We start from the raw sequence: 20,951 nt of genomic DNA on the forward strand, positions 1-20,951 counted from the left end.
GCTTGCTTCATAATCGGCGATGAAGGTCGCACCATTTAAGTTCAAAAGATTTGAATTTATGTAGTTGAATAAATGTGTATAGTATTTTGTTGACTTTTTATTTGTCAAAATAAAAAATACTGGAAAAGCCTAGTAAAACACGAAATTATTTTGGAATCTTATTAATTAATATATAAAAAAGGATGAGGAAGGGGTTGGGCGGCGTGACGCCGACGCGACCGGGCGTACTGCGCCGCTTCCCGATAATTTGCTATTTCTTCTTTTCCACTCACTACTTCAAAATCAAGACTTGACATTTTTTTGCACTCTCACTAAGCACCGATCTATAATAGTAAAATTCTAACAAGAACTGATGGCGTACAGATTGATATTTGAAATATAAAATTAAAGAAAATTTTTTTTTTTAAATAAGCTTTTATTATTGGTTAATAAAATTAATTAAAAAGTAAACAATAAATTGACTCTAAAGAAATATAACACTTTATAAGTTCATTGTAACCTTTAACGATAATTAGGCTTTTTCGTCTGCGACAAAAAAATTCTGTATTGTACATAATTATATATTTTTAACATTAAAACTTTACACCTAAATTATTAAATCTAACAGTTTATATCACAGTCCTAATTGTTCTAATAAAAAACGTGTTAAATTTTGATGGTATAATTAAGAACATTTAGGATCTCCTTTTCTTGCTATTGCAATGTAACACGCTTTTATTAGAACAATTAGGACTGTGATATAAACTGTATTTAATAATTTAGGTGTAAAGGCGATATGAAATTTTTATACACCCTCATATCAATCAGCCCTCGGCACGTGCTCACCTTAGCATTGGGTCATAAATACTAATAATAAATCAGAAAAAATCCACATTCATAACCAACAAATTTTCTCTGTGGCAGAGATCGGCATCAGGTAACTTTTTTGATACTCTAATTTATCCACAGCAATTTGAGTATGAGTACGTATAAAACAACCAAGCGCAGCTAGCCTGATCTATTCTTTTACATACAAAAATTATTGTATAAATATAAGCTATGATGCATATGGATACAAGCTACAACGGTCTCTCACGAACTATTCTCCTGTTTGGTTTGTTTTCGTATGAAATTTTAATTGAAATACGAAGCAACAGTTTGCTTCGAATGGTGAATTTCAAAGCGCAACTGCTAGCTCAGCTAATCAGTTATCAGCTGAGTGAAAGAAATTGTGCTTTTGAAACTATGCGTTGAGCCAACTGTCAACCCCATGAGTGAATGGGGCAGAAAATTTTTCTGCTCACTAATTTGCCGCAAAGTTGCAACTCTGCGTTCCAAGAAGTTATCACTCATCAACTTCGCCAGCAGTGTTGCTTTTGGAATGCGCCCTATGCTTTGTTCAACTCATTCAAATGAATTTGTACATATGTGCATACACATGTTCACGTGTTCTTGCAACAACAAAACGTTAAATACATACATACATACATATGAATATACAGATTTTCGAGAAAACATATCGTATGTGTTTGTCAAAAGTAGCTTCACTTCGGATATCAGCATCTTCGGTTGTCAGATCTTTCGCGTTCAACGCTAACGCGGTTTCAGGATGAAAAAAGACTCTCAACCAAATTACTGATACGAATCGCTACGTTTGAATAATCCTGACTGAGTATGAGTACACAATTTTTTATATCATGATCCAAATATATTGGGGCATATTCATAATCGAAATAAAATGTGACTAAGTTAGTTGAAGCATTTTTTACAGAAAGCAGTTGCCTAGTAAACTTTTGTAATTTTTGATCGTTTGCAATTTTATGCAAAAACACCAAATTAAAGTTTGAAAAATTGTGAAATAATTCGAAATAATTATGTAAAAGTGCAGATTATAAATATGTGATATATTTATATTTATTTAATATTAATTCCAGCCTTTTACAACATCAAAAATTAAATTGGAAAAAGTTGATGTTTCCATGAGCATGCATGCAAAATGGTCAATGGCAACAGTGCTTATCTGTAAACAATACACTCACAGATATTTTATGTACATGTACACAGCCGCACACATTGATTCCTACGGGGTTGAGAGTTTGGTCAAACGTGCTTCGTACGACAAACGTCCGTACGTACGGCACACGTCGGTGGGTAACTGCCGCATTAGTCGCTTACTAGCCAGCAACGAGCTAACAACAAGCATATATATCGCGCATAATTTTTCATACATATTTTGATACCGATCAGCCGATACCCACCACCGATGTTGCTACGCCAAGTGACAAGCGACGACTAAAGCTGGAGTCATTGGTGCCGTATGTCGTATCGCTGTATCCGTATCCCTAACGTAATCAGCTGTTTATCGTTACGACGGTAACCCAAAACCCAATTGGTTGGCTACGATACGGTTACGACCTTAGCGGCAACAATAATCGATTGCATTGGTTCTCATAAGGTTGGTCGAATCAGCTGTTAAAAGGTTACCGATAAAGCACCAATGTCTCCAGCAACAGCTGATTCGACCAACCTTATGAGAATCAATGCAATCGATTATTGTTGCCGCTAAGGTCGTAACCGTATCGTAGCCAACCAATTGGGTTTTGGTTTACCGTCGTAACGATAAACAGCTGATTACGTTAGGGATACGGATACAGCGATACGACATACGGCACGAATGACTCCGGCTTAAAGCTGGAGACATTGGTGCTTTATCGGTAACCGTATCGGTAACCTTTTAACAGCTGATTCGACCAACCTTATGAGAATCAATGCAATCGATTATTGGTGCCGCTAAGGTCGTAACCGTATCGTAGCCAACCAACTGGGTTTTGGTTTACCGTCGTAACGATAAACAGCTGATTACGTTAGGGATACGGATACAGCGATACGACATACGGCACCAATGACTCCGGCTTTACTCAATTAACGACGACAGAGCGAATCATATGCGTGTGAATTGAGAGGGCACAATTGTGCTATGAAATGAATAGCCCTGCTTTAATGTCGCGCCTCTTTGTGAAGCTGAGTGCGCTTGATTGCACTGTTGGGAGAGTGCAGCAAAGAAAGATGAAAAAATTGCAAATATGAGAGAGGTTGAGAAATTTGATCAGCAGTACACAACTCTCGTTGCTAATGTAGCTATATGTGCTGGGAGAATGTCGCTGGAAGAGCGACTTGAACGTGTGAGTAAACACGTATGATGTTCTCTGAGTGGAGAAGTATGAATGTTGGAAAAGCAACTTGAAATTATTTGTACATGTATGTAAGTATGTACGTATGAATATTGTGATTTTTATATATACTGACAGGCAAGAAAAAATGGCTTGGAAGAAGTTGAACTGTATCGACAAGTTCAACGCTCTGTGCGAACAACGGGGTAAACACAGCTGTAGAAGAAATTTTTGCTGATGTTGTTCTTGCACAGTGGGTTTGAGTAGGCAAGTAAACTGCAATTTTTTGTTGGTTAAATACCACTAGAAATATGTATACATATATATATATATAATTGGCGGATTTTGCCTATTGGTATAGCGGAATATTTTCTACCAATTTTTGGTTGCAAAAAAGTTGCAGTAAAACCAACGGTAAGAAAATTTCCGCAATATTCATGTATAAATGTGGATATATATATATATGCTTTTGCAGTTTACAAAAATAATATAACTTTTGTGGAAAAAAGTTGTATTATTTTCTATGTTTTTATGAAAAATAAAAAAACTGCCTACTCACCGATTTCTGTATTCTGTTCCTTATGGGGTTGTTGTTGCTGCCTGGTCGCTTGTTGTTGATTCTGCTTAGCTGGCTGTTGTTGCTGCTGCTTGGCTGCTGGGTGGGTAAAGATGATTTTGGTGATTTTTTGATTGTTCTTTGAAAATTGAAATTTTTTCGCAATTTTTTTGTAAATTTATAAGTGTATGTGTATATATTTTTTTAATTGCTTTTTAAACAAGCACTTTAAAACTCGGTTGTTTTTTTTTCGTAACTTTCTTTTTGGAAAAAAATTTTTGTTCCAAAATTTCATTTTTTTTGTCAATATATATGTTGATATGTATGTGTATATTTTGAACACACACTGTAACTTTTATTTTATATATTCCTTTTTTTTTGTTTTCCAACAGAACACTTTGAAATTCCTTCACTGCTCAGTTTTCATTTGTTTTATAGTTATATTGTATATATATTTCGTTGTATAGATATATTTTTATGTACACACTGTAGTTTTGTTTTGTGGCACTTTTGTGTAGTTCTTGTTTTATATTTTTATTTTTAATTTTTTGCACGAACGAAAATTCGAATTAAATTGATAAGTTTTGTTATAACTTTAAGGGTGGGCCAAGGATGGCTGCGAAGGACCATGAATAAATCTCACCTGGTCTTTCTTCGCTTCACTCTGCACTAAATAAAAGGGTTCAAAGTTTTTTTTCATAAAACGTTATAATTCAGTTTTTATTTATCTAATAATTAACAATTGCAAATTAGTTTCAACTCTTCACAAACTTCAACTTCACAGGTTATCTTTTAAATTGCCCACTATATGGAAAGAAGATAATTTGCTTAAAACTTTAGCTTTTGACATTAACTATTAAAAATAGAAAAAAAAAATAAATACAAGAGCGCGTCCGTGGTTGCCGAGTGATAATGCTTGACTAGCGAATGGAATATTGTTCATCGCCGATGGCAGTGGTGAGTGTTCGTTGGCGCCTTTCCATTCGCCGCGCACGGCTGCGCATAGGAATTGCCCCCAATCTAATGGGGATGGAGGCGGCTTAAACAATATATAAAACTTTTAAAATTGGGTTATTTGTGTAAACAATGCACTTTGCGGTAAAAACACCACTACAAATATCTTGCGCGTCAACAAAAACAGGATTTTTAGATTTTTTCAAATTAAACAACCGATAAACTTCACATCTTGGAGGAATCACTAAAGTGTCTGTGGTCATACCATGTACAATTTTTATACTATGAGTTTCTGTCCCAATGATAATTGTTATGCTATTGTTTGCATAGTCGATTATGCACTTATATGTTTTTAAAGAATCCTTGGCGAGTATGCCGTCCGAAGGTATGTAAAAATCGTCACTTGCTACGTGTAATTTATGCGGAATGAAAAAAATTGATGCAATTAAATTTGTATTTACTGTACCTAACGTTGAAACCGAATCTGTTGTTACACCTGTTATGTTAATAATATCTTTACCGTTAATTTGAACTCTATCTGTTAAACTTGAAAATTTAATTAAGGAAATATCAGCTTGACAATCTACGAGAAAAGTGCATGGCGTATAAGAATCACTACATTTTAATTCGATGAAATCGGAATAGTTGAGATTCAAACAGTAAACAGCGTTTTTAGGAAAGTTTTCATCTAGTACTCTTGCTCCCCCAGTGTTCGCTCCTGAGGGGCAGACACGTTTAAGGGACGCACATTAGCATTATTACTCGCATTTCCACGTATGTTACTATTGTTTCCTCGAGAACTAGACCGATTGTCCGAATTATTGTTATTAGAATTATTACTGTGGCCTCTTCTACTATTGTTATTAAACCTATAACTGTTTCCATTATTATTGTATCTGCTGTTATTGTTATTGAAACGGCTGTTATTGAAACGACTGCTATTGTTATTGAACCTATTACTGTAATTATGCCCCCTAAATCCGCCTCGAAAACTATTTGGCCTATTAACACGCGACTTAAACGCTAGCACTTGACGTTCTTTAACCTCATTATTACGCTCAACTACCATGAGTGTTCAGCCTACATACGATAACTGTTTGCTATACAGCCATTTCGTTAGCTTTCGCTTGCGTCATACCTTCAATGATCAGGGAACGTTCTAATGAGTCTGACAATTCTTTAACACGCTTGGCAAATTCCGAGTAGTTATTGTTTACCACATGTAAAGACGCGATTTTACCCCCGACAACTTTTGAATTGTCGGGTTTAATTCTACTTCGTAACGCGGCTTTTATTTGGCTAACGGAATTTACCTCAGTTGGAATTGCTTCGCGTGCTTTACCCTCGAGTTTCGATTTTAGAAATGATATGAAAGTACCAGTTAAATTTTCATCGGCGAACTCTTCAAGTAATTCAATTTTGTCTATAAAAGACTCAAGTGCTAAAGGATCGCCGCTGTAGTTTTCTCTAATAGAAGTAGCACACATTGTAATGAAGGATCTCTTTTGCTCAAGTGTTGCCATGATTTGATCGTTAAGATCTGAAGCTGAATTTAAAGAATTTGAGGCAATGTTTGGACTAATTGGATCGTTAAGATCTGGGTTTAAGTTAGAAGAAGTTGAAGTTAATTTTGCACTATTGGAATCGTTGAGATTTGACTCTAAATGAGAAGTTAAATTTTTGCTAGAAGAATCTTCGAAGCCTTGGAAATCTGCTGACAAAGATAATTTATTTTCCTGTTTTGTGACTTTTTCGGTCGACGATGAAGTTAAACTTTCCGAGCTTGACGTTAATTTATTGGAATATGGTTCTGAATCTGAAGTTTTGTGAACTCGCTTCCTATCTCTAAGGTTGTACATGAGAAGGTTGTGTAAGAAGAGCAAAAGAATTAAGTTTAAACTACTATGAAATTAATGAAGCACTTATTTGAATGTATACTTGAAGCTGAAATGTTGAAAGGAAAAAATTGGAAAGGGAACTGGTTTACAGTGAATTGTCGCTAACGAAGTATTTGTAATTTACTGGAGAATCCAATTGAAACAAAAATATTGATACTAGAAAGCTGAAAGAAGAAATTTAATTTAAAATGGGCTCAAAAATGTATAAGTATGAATGGCAAAAATCTCAGTAATGTGGTAATCACGGACGCACCGCTTTGTTTAAAAAAATCTCATTTGGTTTTTCACGGAATCACCGTTTATATCAAAAAAAAAACAGAATTGGTTTTCCACAAACCAACGTTTATATCAAAATTCCAACATTTATAGATTACACGTGAACTGCTTTTCTAGTTCACTTATATAGTGAAAAGAATTTTTGGAGAATGTAAGTATTAAAAAACTGAAGTATAATGAAAATTTTCGAAATGGAAATACAGGCATGTGAAACTTTGAATGAAAGATGTGTGAAATGATTTGAAAATTTGAAATTAAAATTGAAGCTTGAGAGTATGGGAATTTGTAAAATGAATTGAGAAGCTTTTAAATTAGAAATTTGAAAATATTAAAAATTTGAAGAAAATGTGGATTCGTAAAATGAGTTGAAACTTGAGGAAAAAATTTGAATGTAAAATTGCAAATGTTGAATTTTATAAAATGGTTCGAAAATTTTAGAATTGTTGAAAACTAAAAAATTATTAATCGGTAAGTTTAGACGGACGCACCGCTTTAATCAAAAATGTATTTGGTTGTTCAACGGTACCACCGTGTTAATCAAAATTCCAAAAAAAAATTATATACGTAAATGTGTGTATGTAGAAAGCAAAATTTGCACAAAAAACTACATATATGTACATATGAAGGTAATATACTTAAGTGCTGCTTCCAAGGTTCTGCCTTAGCCGCCGCTGCTTCTTCTGCTGGGCTGCTGCCCCGATGTTGGTCCTGCTGCTGCTACTGCGCTACCAGTATTATGCGCTGCTGGTGTACAAATTTTATATGGGGTCATTTTCGCGCCGTTATGCGTATATATGTATGTACCATAGCGGAACGATACAAGGTGGCAGCATGGTGACATACCTACAAACATAAATCAAAATTTCATGTACTTTGTTTTTGTAAATTCGATGGACAAATGTCAAAATCGTACTGCGCCGTATTTTGATGTATCAAATCAAATAAAAAAAGCTTAAAATCAGCTGTCCCATGCTGCCACCTTGTATCGTTGCGCCATGGTATGTACATATGTATATGGCGTGGTTTTCGTGCCGCTATATGAGCAAGTGGAGGAGTGCCGTTATGAAATTTGGTGACTGGTGGTACAGTTTGCGAATTAATTCCGCACTTTTAAATTATTTTCGTATACCTAAATTAATATTGAAAATTTTTCTGCTTTTCTTAATTTTGTATTATCTCTGTTTGTTTTATTTGGTTTTATTATATCGAAGATTTTGTGTTATTTCCGTTTCGATTAAAATTTTGTATTATGGTTTTACTCTTTTGTTAAATTTTGTTACCTCCTTTCTCATTAAAGATTTCGTTTATAATTGTCTTATTTCTGCCGTACTTAAATTTTGTACTTAGTTTTGTAAAATTTTGATTATCTCCGTAGAATTTAGGTTTTTTGTATATTATAGATTAATTTATATTCTTTTATTTCTGTAAAATTTAGTCGTTTGTATTATTATTTTTGATTATTTTAAATTTATTAAGTTGTGTTAAATTTGCTTGTATTTCACTGCACCACCACTTTTCACTTTTTCACTTCAATCTGCTCACTTTTAGACTGCCAAATTTTAAAATTACCGAGGCTCCAGCCTCACGGTCGCCATGTGGCGTTCCACAATGGAAGCCTTCTTCTCCAGAACATTCGTTGGTTTACTATCTCCAATAAATAAGATAAAGAACACAACAGTTTTTGTTGTTAATTACAGCGTTTAATTTATTCGATGAACTTGCAGATGTACGATCAAAATTGGAATGTCACTCGTTTCTTTTATCTATCTTATCTACATGTTGTTTTGTGTGACGTTGGCTGCAGTTTTACTTGACATGCTTGTTGCCACTGCGTGTGCCTGTCAAGTACCACTAAAGCCCCAACTACATAGGATACCTTATTATATTTCTGCTAATGCTACAATATGCTGTTATTTGTAGGGTACTTAAGTTTTACTATATGGATATATATATTTGAATGCTTATAACTTTTTTATTACTTTATCGATTTTGTTGAATGAAAGCTAGGTTTTTTTTTTGTAATAAAACAGAGCTTACAGAGAAAACAAAAAATCTGAAAAAAATAAAACGTTTTCGAGATCCTTCCTCGCAAAATACAAATTTTTTTATAATCTTACAAAAAAAATTTTTTAAATCCGTAATGATTGTTCGTTATCTTTGAATCTGCAGGGCCTAGCAAAAAGCGTTGTATGCACAGTTTATAGAAAATTGTATTACCTTTTAAAAGTTGCAACCATTTTGGAATTCCTGAATTCGTTCTTGAGATATATGTATATGATTAAGTGGACCCATTTTTTTTTTTTTTTTTTTTGAAAAAACCTTTATTCGTAAATATCTCAAAAACGTTACCATAGAATTAAAAATAACCTTGATTTTCGGAATCAGGGGGTGATTTTACATAGGAATTTCATAATGGCGTCTCTGGGGCATTTTGGCTGTAAACCAGTGAAATTAGTACTCAATCCGCATTATACTCAGATGCAACTGAAATATGTGTCAATGTTTCACCTCTACACTACCTCTACGTATTACTCCTCAACAACTCAACGATTCAGCTATAGGTTATACACTTTGTCTAACAGAGGTGTGTGTCTCCGCTTTTCGGTACAACCCGTTCTGCAGCTAGTTATTTAAGCTGCAGACGTTGGTACTTTATTGGTAACCGTATCGGTAACCTTATAACAGCTGATTCGACCAACCTTATGGGAATCAATGCAATCAATTATTGGTGCCGCTAAGGTCGTGACCGTATCGTAGCCAACCAATTGGTTTTTGGTTTACCGTCGTAACGATAAACAGCTGATTACGTTAGGGATACGACTACAGCGATACGACATACGGCACCAATGACTCCCGATTTAACCACTGCCGCTAGATAGGTCTCCTAAACATTACCTAAGTGAGGATTAGCGTGTTTTTACCCACAAACGTAGACGTATATACGTATAAAAAAAAACACGGCTAATATTATAAATGCGAAAGTTTGGATGTTTGTGTGTTCAGACGTTTGGCTTTGTGACTTAATCACGCAAGAACGACTGAACGGATTTGGATGAAATTTGGCACACATCATCCAATAGTCTAGAAGGATCTACTAGCTATATGTTTTTGAAAAGGGGAAAGGTCCCCACTCCATAGGAAAAGTTAGAATTTAATTATTATATTTTTCGTTTTTGTGACTGAATCACGCCAGAACGGCTTTTGATGAAATTTGGGATACATATAGACAATAGTCTACTGCCGAAATTTTTTTCGGAAATAGAAAGGGGAGGGGGGCGGGGAGGTGGGAAGGTCCCACGACCCTTCGAATCAATATTACAAACTCAGTGGGTCAAATAAGTCGAGGGCTTACAAAGTGAGCAGTGACACCCTCCGCCCGTCAGGGAATCCCGTCGGGGTCCATTCGGGACTTTTACGGGATCATTTCTGGATTGTATTCGGAATCCGTCAGGCATCACGTCGGGATCATTTCGGAACCTTTTCTGGACTATTTCGGGATCATTTTGGGACCCTTCCAGGAAAATTTCTGAATGATTTTCGGGATACGTCCGGTATCACGTCAGAGTTATTTCGGGATTATTTGGTGATCCTTCTGTTATCATTTCTGAATAGCTCTCGGGATACCGTTCGGATAATTTCGGGATCATTTCTGGGATTCCGTTAGGCTAATTTCGAGTCTTTTTCGTGACTAATTCGGGATGATTTTGGGACCCTTCCGGCATCATTGCTGGGTAATTTTCGCTATCCGTCCCCGTTCCCGTCATGGTCATTCCGGGACTTCTTTGGAATCATTTCTGAATAGTTTTAGTGATCCATCTGGGATCCCGTCGGGGTTATTTTGGTATTGTAGTGTTCATATTTTCTTTATAACTTGTTCAACTTAAAACTTGCAAAAATATCCTTCCGGGATCATTTCTGGATCCCGTGAGGGTCATTTCGGTACTATTTCAGGATTATTATGGGACCCTTTCGGCATCATTCATAGATAGTTTTCGGGATCAGTCCGGGTACCCGTCAGGGTACTTTTTCGGAACTATTTCGGGATCATTTTGAGAATCTTCCTGGATCATTTCTGAATCTCACACAGTACTTCATCAAGAAGTGTTCTGGAATGCAGGGAAGCTGTAGAAATCTTCGCATAGCCCCGACCATACATCTATACTGGGTTCCCGCTCAAAAATGGATAGAAAGTACTAAAAGGCCGATTAGTTGGCAAAGGAGGGTGCAGCACTCGCTGGATTGACGGCAGTTGTCTGAAACCGTAAGGGTGAAATAAAAAGGCGGCAGTAGTTACATGCGATCCATAAAGCAGGAAGGACGGGGCATCTAGGATCTTCAGAAAATCTCACGATATTAGGCTCACAAAGTGGCTCACATCACTGAAGAGCGAAAACTAAAGGCCTACGATGGCCATACTAACTGGACACTGCCTACTGTCGTCACATGCTTATAGTGTCTGTGCTAGAAGTGTCTGTGGAGACATGGGTACCTGGTCTTCGTTATCATTCCATTTCACTCATTTTCAAAACCAATCTATTCTGGGCCCAGATAAGCCGGAATAACAAATTTTGTAAAGATATTTAAATTTTTACTCATGTCATCGGGGACGGACGGATGGACGGACATGGCTCAATCAAAATCTTTTTCGATGTTGGTAATTATAAATTATAAAAAATAAGGATGTCTATATGTCATGGCCAACAAACTTTATCCAATCAAAGTAATAATACCCTTGTGTACACGCTGCGTGCGAAAATTGTGTAGAATCCGACCGAGTGTAATTTATCTAGGCCCAAGTACAAAGAGTTATGACGTTTTACCGAGGTTGGGACCCCACACTCTTTTGCAAATACGTACAAAAGTCAAATTTATAACAAAAAGATTATGGATTGTAAGCTTGTTTTATTTGAAGCGATGGGAAGTCAATTTCTATATTCCTTTCGAAGTGGTCTAAAGCTCATTAAACAAACTAACTTCTCATCAAAATTTAACACAAGATGTTGATTCTGTCAGTACAATTAGTTTACTTTGTTAATTCCTTTTTTATTAGCATGGAAATTCATATTTATATCAATTACAGGTAATACAAGTGAGGACGGGTCTCTCGACTGACTGACGAAGACGTCATACCTTTCATGAATGGAGCAGACCAATAATCTTATCCCATTTGTAATATCCGAATAATCGACTGTAAAAGATATGTACTCGAACAGATATACATACTTAAGAAAATGTTTCGATAAATATAAAATAAAATTAAAGAAAAAAAAACTTTTTTAAAAATAAGCTTTTATTATTGGTTAATAAAATTAACTAAAAAGTAAACAATAAATTGACTCTAAAGAAATATAACACTTTATAAGTTCATTGTAAGCTTTAACGATAATTAGGCTTTTTCGTCTGCGACAAAAGAATTCTATATTGTACATAAATATATATTTTTAACATTAAAACTTTGCACCTAAATTATTAAACCTTACAGTTTATATCACAGTTCTAATTGTTCTAATAAAAAACGTGTTGAATTTTGGTGGTATAATTAAGAACATTTAGGATCTCATTTTCTTGCTATCGCAATGTAACACGCTTTTATTAGAACAATTAGGACTGTGATATAAACTGTAAGGTTTAATAATTTAGGTGCAAAGTTTTAATGTTAAAAATATATATTTATATACAATATAGAATTCTTTTGTCGCAGACGAAAAAGCCTAATTATCGTTAAAGTTTACAATGAACTTATAAAGTGTTATATTTCTTTAGAGTCAATTTATTGTTTACTTTTTAGTTAATTTTATTAGCCAATAATAAAAGCTTATTTTTAAAAAAGTTGTTTTTCTTTAATTTTATTTTTTACTTTAATTTTATTATATCATAATCCGAATATATTGGGGCATATTCATAATCGAAATAAAATGTGACTAAGTTGAAGCATTTTTGGCAGAGAGCACATATAAAATTATGTCAAACAGTGTTAAATAACTTAACTTTGCCTATGGCGCGTTCAGTTTATAACTACTCATTGCTGATCTCTCCTATGTGGGTTAATCTGTTTTAAAATAAAATTCTACTTTCGCTTAGCTAAAATTCCATCGCCAAAAATCTGTAAAACAAAATCAAGTGCGCAGAAAAGTATGCAACACTTACCGATAACAGCCTAACGGCGTTAGCGTTCGTTGTATCACAGAATTTTTACACTTTGAAAATGACGGCTGTTGTTTGCAAGGTTGCATTCCTTTGAGTCTTCGTTTTCACCATCTGGATTAACAAAGTCATGAGCCTGGACATTCGTGCAATTTTAATGATGTAAATTGCATGGCGCCAGCGCCAATACGGTGCCAGCTCAATGGTAGCTCATTGACGAAATGACTCCAATCGAATATTTGACGTTACTTAGTAGTGAGTGCGTAGTACATTTCACTTGCGCTATTGAGTGAAACGACTTTTGTGTGTCAGGCACGAGTTTGGTGTTATTGGCGCTACTGGCAATGATGACAAAGAGATGATGGCGGTAGCGCTGGTAGTTCAGCTTTTGAGTTGTATATTTTAAATTTAATGCACAATTAATATGGGTGTGTTTGAGCGGCCAAATAATAACAGTAGTATTGCTAAAGTGCTGCTAAGTTGATGGAATGTCGCTAATTTCCTAGCGATTATCAATAGATTGTCAATATTTCGTTCAACGGGCACGCGTAATTGCCACATCTGCTCAAATTTTCCAAGTTTTTCCATTCTTGATTTAACTTAAGCTGTTATGCCAATATTTTTCTGCCAGTTTTATTCAAATACGTAATTTTTCCAAAAGCAAAATAAATTACAGAAAAGATTACAGAGTTAAACAGCCTTCAAAATTCAGCTATGTTGGTTATACACAGAAATACAACAGAGGGTTGTGTCTCCGCTTTTCGCAGGCGTTGAGATTCACCAGGCGTGACTCGCGTGATTCACCACGTCCAAATATCACAATCCACGGATAGGTACCGGCGGGTTTGTATGGGACTTAGGCTGTTATGCCAAAGTAAATACAAATCTTTACCGATAACTGTGTTATCGATTAATTTATCAAATTCTAACAAAGTACTATTGCATTGTCATCGGAGTTATACATGTGTGCAAAATTTCAGCTCAATCGGACACCGGGAAGTGTATCAAATTTAACTTGCAAAATTCCATTACAGACAATAAAAGTGAAACTAAATAAAAGCTTATAATAAACAACTGTGCACATGAAACTCTGCTGTTGTTTGCTTTGTATGGTTAATAGAGTTATAAGGCTGCTCAGTAATACATATATGATTATATTCTTAACTCATTTTCGTCCGAAAGAAGCAAAAAAGATACGGATAGATATGGCATTATAAGTATTTTGGAAAGGGTACCAAAAACAAGGGGCGGGTCACTTCTATTTTCAAAATTTGTTTAAGTTTTGTCCTTAGATCAACCATACCACTACTGAGGTTTCTACCTCAAATGTAGTAAAGTAGAGTTAGTACAAACTTTGTTAAGGTTGAACCTTTAGGAAAAGTGGGAGTGGCGTTAATTGTTTTTGATTATCTTCACTCAGTCTATATAATTTGGAAAGGATAATGCCATGTTAAACTTCCAAATTTTCTTCTTCTAAATGTGGGTGGTGCCACGTCCACCATTTTCGTTAACGAAAAAGTTTGCGTGGTTATCGTTCGATTTCACTCATTTTCGTTACCAATCTATACTGGGTCCAGATAAGCCCGTATACCGAATTTGTTTTGATATCTCAATATTTACTCAAATCATCGTGTACACGGACCAACGGACATGATTTAATCAATTTTTTTTTCGTTACTGATGATTTTGATATACGGAATTCTATATCTGTCTTTATACCTTAACAACCTGTAGTATTGCGTGGAATTCACCTCACTTCAAACACGCTTAATGTTACAAATATACTTACAAACAAATGCAACCACATGAGTTCATTCGCATTTGCCAAGTCGCCCAATATATTGATGCGTCATACCAAACTGCTCAAGCGGGAATCATATTGACGATATGTAGGTCAATATAATAATTTGCTGACAGACCACTATTGCGTCATGCACCTTTAGTATGTAAATATTAATGTAAGTGTGTATATACGTATAGGTTAAGAACTTTTGTATAAATAGTAATGAATTTCGTCAATAAAGAACAATTGCTATCCAATGCTACTCATCTGTGTTCGTCTCTCAATCATTTTGTTTAACTTTCTCTACAAACCAACTATTATCCAGTCAAAGTTATAATACCCTGTATACAAGTGTAGCTCGGTTTAAAAATGTTATAAAACACCCATTGAGAAATAATTAATTCAAAACCTAATATGTCAATACTAAAAAATGTATAGGGAGTTCTAAGTTTGCAGAACTTTTTGTAGCAGTGCTTAAATGTGCTTAAAAGTGCTGAAATACTTCAGCTTAAAAAATGTAAAACTCTAATTAGATATCTTACAGATCCAATAAGAAAGCGGGTTCCTATGTAGTTTTAACTCGTAATATAAAGAACTCTTCGAAATGGTATTTTACTGGTAATTTTACTTGATATTTAATAACTTTCCATGAGCTTTCGTTTTGTTATTATAATAACAGTTTAAATGAAAATCGTTTCGGACGTATAAATTCAGATAAGAATAAGTAACTTATAACGAAAAAACTAGTAAAATATTGCTAGCCTTCTTGCTATACAAGGAAATATTTTTGGGACACCGGTGTCTCATATGCCTGAAAGAGTTCAAAATACGGCCATATTGTACACGTGTCACTTAACCTATGTGAATTTAATACCACAATTCAACTGTGCAAATATAGAAACGAGCAATTAAGTACAAACCAATTTTTCTTTAAAAAAGAATAGGAAAATATTTTAACAACTACGCGCTAATTGCATTTCCAACCAACCAACCCAACGGATTAATACCCTCCAAAACCCGCCCAACCGACACGAGGGGCGCATCCGCATGACGCACGGATTTGCTTTTGTTTTTGCCGAGTTGTTGATAGGCGGATGTTTGTTAAGCGTCGAGATCTAAAACTGCTCAGCTACAGAATAAAAATCATCAGCTGAGTATTATATACATAACAGTTGAAAATTATACATATAATAAATTGTGAAATAACTTAACGATTTAGCATATAAAGATTTTTATTTTTATACTCAGTTGAGCAGAGCTCACAGAGTATATTAAGTTTGATTGGATAACGGTTGGTTGTACATATATAAAGGAATCGAGATAGATATAGACTTCCATATATCAAAATAATCAGGATCGAAAAAAAATTTGATTGAGCCATGTCCGTCCGTCCGTCCGTCCGTCCGTTAACACGATAACTTGAGTAAATTTTGAGGTATCTTGATGAAATTTGGTATGTAAGTTCCTGAGCACTCATCTCAGATCGCTATTTAAAATGAACGATATCGGACTATAACCACGCCCACATTTTCGATATCGAAAATTTCGAAAAACCGAAAAAGTGCGATAATTCATTACAAAAGACCGATAAAGCGACGAAACTTGGTACATGAGTTGAACTTATGGCGCAGAATAGAAAATTAGTAAAATTTTGCACAATGGGCGTGGCACCGCCCACTTTTAAAAGAAGGTAATTTAAAATTTTGCAAGGTGTAATTTGGCAGTCGTTGAAGATATCATGATGAAATTTGTCAGGAACGTTACTACTATTACTATATGTACGCTTAATAAAAATTAGCAAAATCGGGGAATGACCACGCCCACTTTTAAAAAAAATTTTTTTTTAAAGTAAAATTTTTACAAAAAATTTAATATCTTTACAGTATATAAGTAAATTCTGTCAACATTCAACTCCAGTAATGATATGGTGCAACAAAATACAAAAATAAAAGAAAATTTCAAAATGGGCGTGGCTCCGCCCTTTTTCATTTAATTTGTCTAGGATACTTTTAACGCCATAAGTCGAACAAAAATTAACCAATCCTTTTGAAATTTGGTAGGGGAGTAGATTTTACGACGTTAACTGTTTTCTGTGAAAATGGGCGAAATCGGTTGATGCCACGCCCAGTTTTTATACACAGTCGTCCGTCCGTCCGTCCGTCTGTCCGTTAACACGATAACTTGAGTAAATTTTGAGGTATCTTCATGAAATTTGGTATATATGTTCCCGGGCACTCATCTCAGATCGCTATTTAAAATGAACGATATCGGACAATAACCACGCCCAATTTTTCGATATCGAAAATTTCGAAAAATCAAAAACGTGCGATAATTCATTACCAAATACGCATTAAGCGATGAAACTTGGTAGGTGAGTTGAGCTTATGACGCAGAATAGAAAACTAGTAAAATTTTGGCCATTGGGCGTGGCACCGCCCACTTTTAAATGAAGGTAATTTAGAAGTTTTGCAAGCTGTAATTTGGCAGTCGTTAAAGATATCATGATGAAATTTGGCAGGAACATTACCCTTATTACTTTATGTCTGCTTAATAAAAATTAGCAAAATCGGAGAACGACCACGCCAACTTTTTAAAAAAATTTTTTTTTTAATTCAAATTTTAAAAGAAGAGTTAATATCTTTACAGCATATAAGTAAATTATGCCAACATTCAACTCCAGTAATGATGTGGTGCAACAAATTACAAAAGTAAAATAAAATTTCAAAATGGGCGTGGCTCCGCCCTTTTTCATTTAATTTTTCTAGGATGCTTTTAATGCCATAAGTCGAACAAAAATTAACCAATCCTTGTGAAATTTGGTAGAGGCTTGACTCCTAGGACGATAACTGTTTTCTGTGAAAAAGGGCGAAATCGGTTGAAGCCACGCCCTATTTTTATACACAGTCCACCGTCTGTCCTTCCGCTCGGCCGTTAACACAATAACTTGAGCAAAAATCGATATATCTTTACTAAACTTAGCACACGTACTTATCTGAACTCACTTTATCTCGATATAAAAAATGGCCGAAATCCGACCATAACCACGCCCACTTTATCGATATCGAAAATTACGAAAAATAAAAAAATGCCATAATTCTATACCAAATACGAAAAAAGGGATGAAACATTGTAACTGGATTGGTTTATTGACGCAAAATATAACTTTGGAAAAAACTTTGTAAAATGGGTGTGACACCTACCATATTAAGTAGAAGAAAATGAAAAAGTTCTACAAGGCGAAATCAACAGCCCTTGGAATCTTGGCAGGAATACTGTTAGTGGTATTCCATATATAAATAAATTAGCAGTACCCGACAGATGATTTTCTGGAGCACCTGGTCCACATTTTGGTCGATATCCCGAGAACGCCTTCACATATACATCTAAGGGCCACTCGCTTTTAAAACCCTCATTAATACCTTTAATTTGATATCCATATCGTACAAACACATTCTAGAGTCACCCCTGGCCCACCCTAATGGCGATATCTCGAAAAGGCGTCCACCTATAGACATAATGCCCACTCCCTATTAAAATGCTCAGTAACACCTTTCGTTTGATACCCATATCGTACAAACATTCTAGAGTCACCCCTGGCCCACCCTAATAGCGATATCTCGAAAAGGCGTCCACCTATAGACCTAATGCCCACTCCCTATTAAAATGCTCAGTAACACCTTTCGTTTGATACCCATATCGTACAAACATTCTAGAGTCACCCCTGGCCCACCCTAATGGCGGTATCTCGAAAAGGCGTCAACCTATAGACCTAATGTCCACTCCCTCTTAAAATGCTCAGTAACACCTTTCGTTTGATACCCATATCGTACAAACATTCTAGAGTCACCCCTGGCCCACCCTAATGGCGATATCTCGAAAAGGCGTCCACCTATAGACCTAATGTCCACTCCCTCTTAAAATGCTCAGTAACACCTTTCGTTTCATACCCATATCGTACAAACATTCTAGAGTCACCCCTGGCCCACCCTAATGGCGATATCTCGAAAAGGCGTCCACCTATAGACCTAATGCCCACTCTCTCTTGAAATGCTCAGTAACACCTTTCGTTTGATACCCATATCGTACAAACATTCTAGAGTCACCCTTGGTCCACCTTTATGGCGATATCTCGAAAAGGCGTCCACCTATTGAACTAAGGATTACTCCCTTTTAAAATACTCATTACCACCTTTCATTTGATACCCATATCGTACAAACACATTCTAGAGTCACCTCTGGCCCACCCTAATGGCGATATCTCGAAAAGGCGTCCACCTATAGACCTAATGCCCACTCCCTCTTAAAATGCTCAGTAACACCTTTCGTTTGATACCCATATCGTACAAACATTCTAGAGTCACCCCTGGCCCACCCTAATGGCGATTTCTCGAAAAGGCGTCCACCTATAGACCTAATGCCCACTCCCTCTTAAAATGCTCAGTAACACCTTTCGTTTGATACCCATATCGTACAAACACATTCTAGAGTCACCCCTGCCCACCCTAATGACGATATCTCGAAAAGGCGTCCACCTATAGACCTCATGCCCACTCCCTCTTAAAATGCTCAGTAACACCTTTCGTTTGATATGGCGATATCTCGAAACGGCGTCGACCTATGGAACTAAGGATCACTCCTTTTCAAAATACTCATTAACAGCTTTCATTCGATACCCATATCGTACAAACATATTCTAGAGTCACCCCTGGTCCACCTTTATGGCGATTTCTCGAAAAGGCGTTCACCTATAGAACTAAAGCCCATTCCCTTTTAAAATACTCATTACCACCTTTCATTTGATACCCATATCGTACAAACACATTCTAGAGTCACCCCTAGTCCACCTTAATGGCGATATCTCGAAAAGGCGTCCACCGATAGACCTAAGGCCCACTCCCTCTTAAAATGCTCAGTAACACCTTTCATTTGATACCCATATCGTACAAACAAATTCTAGAGTCAGCCCTGGTCCACCTTTATAGCGATATCCCTAAATGGCGTCCATCAATAGAACTATGGCCTACTCTCTCTTAAAATACTCTTTAATACCTTCCATTTGATACACATGTCATACAACCACATTCCAGGGTTACCCAGGTCCATTTTCCTACATGGTGATTTCCCTTATTTTGTCTCCATAGCTCTCAACTGAGTATGTAATGTTCGGTTACACCCGAACTTAGCCTTCCTTACTTGTTTTTTATTTTTTTGATTTTTTTTACGAGTTAAGATAGGATAGGACAGTTTTCCTTATAGTAAAAAGTGAATACGTTATATCAAATGAATTCGAATGAGAGTTAAAATCTTGACACGAACACCGGAAAGGTTCATTTAATTCGAAATTAGTTCTGCACTGCCTCAACAGAAGAGGTTTGTAATGTCTTGATGATCGTGATGGGACATTGAAGTTTACTTCGTTCAAAAGAAAGGGGCTAGAAATTAGTCCATTCAGTAGTTTAGCTATAAATAATACGCCTAGCATTTCTCTATGACAAGCGAGCGTTGGAAGATTGATAAGCTTTAACCGACTAGTATAAGGTGGAAGATTATATGCAGAGTCACAATGAAAACTCCTTAAAGAATAAAGTAAAAATTGCTTCTGTATTGACTCAAGCCTATCTGCATGAACTTGATATCGTGGATTCCAGACTACTGATCCGTATCCTAGTATCGGTCTAACTAATGTGGTAAAAAGGGCTTTGGTTACATAAGGGTCACTAAATTCTTTAGACCATTTCTTCACGAATGATAGAACACCTCTAGCCTTATTGGCAGTAGTCATAATATGAAGGTTGAAACTAAGTTTAGCATCTATCGTGACTCCCAAGTCAACAAAATAATTTACTGATACAAGACAAAAATTATCAATTACGTAAGAGGCTGCTGGCAAAGATCTCCGAGAGAGGCACATGAACTTACATTTATTGATGTTCAGCGGCATTGAATTCGCGTTGCACCAAGCAACTAAGCAGTTTAAATCCGCTTGAAGCAAGGGACGTTCTTCAATAGATGCATAGGACCTAAAAAGTTTTACATCATCAGCATACATTAGAATTTTGGAAAATTTAATTATGATACAAATATCATTAATAAATAGCAAGAACAAAATTGGACCGAGATGATTGCCCTGTGGGACGCCGGAGGGAACATTAAGACATCTGAAAGAGTATTTTTAAAAATAACTTTTTGCG

The 20,951-nt window shown here is 35.8% G+C and overlaps 2 protein-coding genes and 1 long non-coding RNA gene across 10 annotated transcripts in view; 1 reads left to right on the top strand and 2 right to left on the bottom strand.

The window, feature by feature from the left end:
• LOC137251963 (dnaJ homolog subfamily B member 13) overlaps positions 1-4,112 on the bottom strand; it is a 478,991-nt gene extending 474,879 nt beyond the window's left edge. For all 4 annotated transcript variants that reach the window (XR_010953404.1, XR_010953406.1, XR_010953405.1 and 1 more), the window contains exon 1: positions 3,709-4,112. The gene's annotated coding sequence lies outside the window, so the exon portion shown is untranslated. The remainder of the gene's footprint in view (positions 1-3,708) is intronic.
• The window catches only part of Spindly (spindle apparatus coiled-coil protein 1 spindly), a 451,900-nt gene that overhangs the window by 192,417 nt on the left and 238,532 nt on the right, over positions 1-20,951 (top strand). The gene's annotated exons all lie outside the window — the stretch shown is intronic.
• Positions 4,127-8,599, bottom strand: LOC137251967 (uncharacterized). Of its 4 annotated transcripts, none has more exons than XR_010953411.1 (3): positions 8,376-8,599; positions 7,469-7,574; positions 4,127-4,509 (listed from the first exon to the last, which is right to left on the bottom strand). It is a non-coding gene; the product is annotated as an uncharacterized lncRNA (long non-coding RNA). The 4 variants fall into 4 exon arrangements; XR_010953408.1 differs by having other exon boundaries at positions 7,469-7,577; XR_010953410.1 differs by having other exon boundaries at positions 7,963-8,599.

Source organism: Eurosta solidaginis, chromosome 5 (assembly GCF_040869045.1).
Source record: "Eurosta solidaginis isolate ZX-2024a chromosome 5, ASM4086904v1, whole genome shotgun sequence".
NCBI lineage: Eukaryota > Metazoa > Arthropoda > Insecta > Diptera > Tephritidae > Eurosta > Eurosta solidaginis.